The sequence below is a fragment of the Belonocnema kinseyi genome, chromosome 1 (assembly GCF_010883055.1).
Source record: "Belonocnema kinseyi isolate 2016_QV_RU_SX_M_011 chromosome 1, B_treatae_v1, whole genome shotgun sequence".
Taxonomy (NCBI): Eukaryota; Metazoa; Arthropoda; class Insecta; order Hymenoptera; family Cynipidae; genus Belonocnema; species Belonocnema kinseyi.
Window position 1 is genome coordinate 33,601,300 of NC_046657.1, and position 5,333 is coordinate 33,606,632.

Sequence of the window (5,333 nt, forward strand, 5' to 3'; positions counted from 1 at the left end):
TTTATATGTGTATATATTTATTATTACCATTAAATCATTAATGTAATTAGAACATGAAGATAATATATTTATTTAATTCTAATTTAGTGTATGATAACTTTATATTCAAGTATCATTTTGCATTATAATTGATATCATAATATTATTAAACTTAATGATGTCACAATATATCTATTAATTTAATATTCTCTTATATTATTCAAAAAAATTAGATGTTAACATAAACTTTAAATTATTATTCCTATAGCATTGAATTAACCACATTCTGTTGAAAAGCATCTTCAGTAATTTAATGTAACGATTGAAAAATTATAAGAAGCAAATTTAAATATTATAAATGATAATAATTCATTAAAAATAACAGCTGTTATTGAAAGTGAAAATTAAAAGACACAAAACGGAAATAATGATCGGCGGTCGATAAAAGTAGAAAAAAAGTAGAAAATTTGACTTTGTAATGTTAATTTTGTCCGCCTTTTTTTCTTAAACTAAATAAGTTAGTATATCAAAATTTGGTTAGAAGGAAGAAAATACATGAGCCGACATTGGTTGGGTCCTTTGGAGTAATTATTTAAAAAAAAAGCGGATACTATAAGTTTTCCGTGACTGCCTTGTAGCAGACGAAGCGACGGAAAAGTTTGGGGATGGAAAAAGCCCCTACAGCCGCCACCTTCCTTTTGTGAAAAAGTCGCAACTTCCCGTGTGGAAAAAGCCCCGCTGACACCCCTTAGGGTGAGGTCCCCCGGCGGGGGCCCGCATGGATGTTCCACGCGTGGAAATTCTATGAGGGCCCCCGTCGAGGTCCCAACTCGGTTCCCCTCATGGATACAGGATTAAAATTTCAAAGTCCAAAGCAGTGATTCCCAAAATTTTATGCACTTTTTGGGGAGCGGCAGGGGCCCCACCCTCAAATTTTTTCACAATACTGGAACCCAAGTGAGACACTGGACGCTAGTCGTTCGTGCTCAGTTGCTTGCTTCGTTGACCTTTTCGTTGTTAGAGAATTTGAGCCGGTTGAGAAAAATGGAAAGTTGGTTAAATATTAATCAATAGAATTTTAATAAGTTCCGTTGAATTTGTTAGATTATCAAATAAACGTTAAAAAAAGGTAGAAGAAAATCGGATAATAACTTCAAGAGTTATCGCACTTTTGTTGCATTCAGAAGATTTGTAAATATTTCATTTATTAGTTCGGATATTAACGGATTTTCAAAAACTTTGTTTTCATTTTCTTTAAATTATATCACGAAATTCATTCAGCCAATTAAAATTCATTTGAGCTAAGTCTTTATAATTTCAGTTATTGCAAGTTCATAACAATGAAAGGGTCATTCGTGGTAGGTAAACGAAAGTCGAGGAAAGTAGCCTTCTGCTCGCAGCGGGGAGCCTGCCTAGCTGCCCGGCCCGAGGTGGCGTCCCCCTGCCGGCGGCAGCCTCATCGGCCGGCGGCACTAGTTTGGGAATCGCTGGTCCAAAGGACGTATATTTTTTTGACACCAGAAATCTTAAGGTTTCATGAGTTCAGACTTACAAGTAATGAATTTCTGTTAAAAATTGAATGACTCTTTTCTGAAATTCGAAATGTCACCATATGGATATTCCATGAGGGTTCCCGGCGAGGGCCCAACTCGGTTGCCCTCGCGGATCAACGATTCAAATTTCAAAGTTCAAAGGACGTATATTTTTTTGACACTGCTAATTTTAAGGTTTCATGATGAATGATCACGAATCAATGATTAAAATTTCTAAGTCGAAAGAGTAAATATTTTATATCCTAAAAAATGGACATAAAAAATACGTTTCGAAATATGGTTTATAGATTCTAAAAAAACTGAGGGCAATCCATGTGGACCTTGACGGGGTCCCCTCCATTTTTCCACACGGGTTGTTAGATAGTTCGACTCAGATCGACAGCTGTGAATACTCAGTCGGTAACACGGCATTATTGAAAAATTACTCACTAAACGAATGAATTGTTAAAAAATATTTGACTGGAATACTTGAAATTTTTAATCAAGAAGAAAAATTTGTAAACAAGGAGATTAACTTTCAAAGAAAAACATCATGTTCTATAAAAAAAAGATTTTTTTTTAAATACTTAAATTTTAAACGCAACAGTTGAATTTTTAATTAAAAGAGGCAATTTTTGAGCCAAATTGTCGAAAATTGAAATCAAGTATTACTATTCTACAAATTTTTTTTTTTTTTTAAATGCATTAATTTTCCAACCAAATACTTCAATTTTTAACTAAAAAAATATCATCTTTTAACAACAAAGGAATAGTTAAATTTTCAGTTGGAGAAATTAATTTTCAACCAAACTGATGAATTTTGAAATAAAATGATGAATCCTAGTCTATAATAATTACATTTTAAATAAAAAAATTAGTTTTAAACAAAAACAATGTATCTTTAAATGAAATATTTAAACTTTCAACGAATTCGACGAATTTTTAAATATAAAAGATAATTTTTCAACCAAAAATTGAATAATTACATTTTCAGTCAAAAACAAAAAAAGAATGTTTAACCATATAAATGAATTTTTTACTAAAATTAGAGAAAGAAGAACCGGAAAGAAGAATTTTTAAACAATGAGACTAACTTTCAAAGAAAAATATCATTTTCTACCAATACAAGTAGGTTTTAGATTTAAAAAAGTCGATTTTCTAACAAAAAGTCGATTTTTTAAAACAAAATACGTGAATTTTGAACTAAATAAATTATTTTTCGATTAAAAAAGAAATATTCATCCAACTTTTTAAGTTTTGAAAAAGAAATGTCCATTTCCCACGCAAAGTGGAACGGTTAAATTTTCAGTTAAAAAAGATTCCTCATTTATATTAAAAATTTATTTATTTGCTTAAAAATGAGCTATTTTATTGAAAATTTGTTTCTTTTTTTGCAGAAAATAATTTTTTTTCAGCTTAAAATGGAAATACTATTCTAGCTGAATATTCCATGATTTTAGTAAAAAATTCATAGTTTTAGTTTAAAACTGTTTTTTTATTTCAAATTTAATGATTCTAGTTGAGGATTTATCATTTGAGTTGAAAATTCATCAGTTTGGTTGCAAATTAATTTATTTTTTGAAAAATCTTCTTTGTAGAATAGTAATACTTCGGTTTCAATATTCGACAGTTTGGCTAAAAAATTGCCTCTTTCAATTGAAAAGTCAACTGTTTCGTTTAAAATTCACGTATTTAAAAAAAAATCTATTTGTTTGTATAACATGATGTTTTTCTTTGAAAGTAAATCGCCTTCTTTAAAAAATTGTCTTCTTTGTTAAAATTTTCAAGTATTCCAGTTGAATATATTTTAATAATTAATAATTCATTTTTCAATGAAGCCGTGTTATCGACTGAGTATTTACACCTGTCGATCTGAGTTGAAATATCTAACAAGTTGCGACTTTTTTACAAAAGGAAGGTGGCGGCGCTAGGGGCTTTTTCCAACTCCAAATTTTGTTGTCACTTCGTCTGCTACAAGGCCGTCACGGAAAAGTTAAAAGTACTGCTTTCCTTAAAAAATAATTACTTCAAGGGACCCAACCGATGCCTGTTCATATATTTTTTCCTTCTGCCTAAATTTCGATATACGATGTTAAACATGTATAATTAATTGGTATATTAGGTTTGAGCCCTATAAATTTTGCATTCCTAATTCCTAACGCCTAAAGCCTCTTGGCTAACCTAGCTGGAAGTATTAAAAAAAATTTGAAATATAACCGACAGCTGTGCAGGGCAAAGAGATTTAACAGACTTTAAAGAATTCAAGAACATTATTTATATTTTAAAATTACTTTAAAATCCCAAAACTCATTTTATTTCTGCTGAAATTCCTGAAAGACTGTTTCCTTAAGCTCTTGAATTCTTTTTAAATCATTTAAAATGCTTTGCAAGATTTTAAATTCCTTCACTAACTTTTTAAACCATATTAAATCCATTGAAATGTCACAAAATCTCTTGAAAATTCTTGCACTTTTTTTAACTCTTCTAAAATCTTTTAAAATTCATTAAAATCCCTTTACCAAAAACACATGAAAATATTTTGTAATTATACAATAATGCATACACTCTTTTTAAATTTCTCAAAAATTTTTTTAACTTATTTGAAATAATTTGAAACCATTAAAAACTTGTGGAGCACAAAAGGAAATTGGGGAATATGTCAGAATATTGGTGAAGATTTAGCGATATTTAGGAATATCAAAAATATTTGAGATCAGGCCGGGCTCTAAACTTGAAATCGCAGAATCTCTCGAGGGTAAAATACGTTGTTTTTTAGAAGAAATTATATTTTTTCATATTTTCAAAATTTGAAGAGCATAACTAAAAATATTTTCTTAAATACCCTACCTTTTTTATTTTTCTAAATATTTTTCTTAAGTTTCTACTAATAAAAGAAAGCCATCTTAGTAGTATCATGCGCACAGTAAGCTCCAAGAATAAATTTTATCTTTTAATACGATAAAAACGTTGCATCACGTTTATTTAACGAAAGATAAAATTTATCTGAAAGTAAGATGAAATTGATCTTACGTAAGATAAAGTTTATCTGACGTAAATATTTGTTTGACATATGCTCAGGGGCTCCCTCTACAAAAATCATTAAAAAATCATTTAATTAAAAAAAAATGACTAGGTTAGATTTTTTTGCTATTTTTTTGCTACATGGATGGAACTTACTTATAAAATTGTAACATGGTATAGGTTTAAGCTAAATTATTTCTTACGCCTAATCGTTACAAAAATAACCGCGGTTAGTTATATTATTTTTCAGTCTATGTGTTTATATTTAAAAAATATAATTTACTTTTTTCGATGCATCTTTTAATGCCTTTAAAGAACTTGCAGAACGTTCTGTACATAATTCTCACATAATAACAAGTCGCCCATTTATTATGTCCTTGAAATACAGGGTCGTGGTGTTCCTGCTAATACATATTGAAGATTCGAACTTGTAAAAATTCGATTTTATTTAAGTAGTTCGATTTCTTTATTTATCCAGCGGGCTAACATGGTAACGATTCATATTACAGCTACCCTCAAATTTCGAACTTATACAGGTAGATCAGTCACCTGGTTTTTCGACAGATCCAATGCTCAAAGTTATGAAATTCTAGCATCCCAAAATTTTTGGACACCTAACTTAGTGAAACCCATACAAGTTTAAACTTATCTTGTTAGATCGATTACATTATATTTGATCAACTCAATACTGTTAGAAATGAAGTCTCAGTATCCTCAAAAAATGACTCTTATCATGAAATTGGTTTGAATTGTGTTTACTGGTAGTTTTCTGGATAATTTACTTAGTGAAACTAATACGAG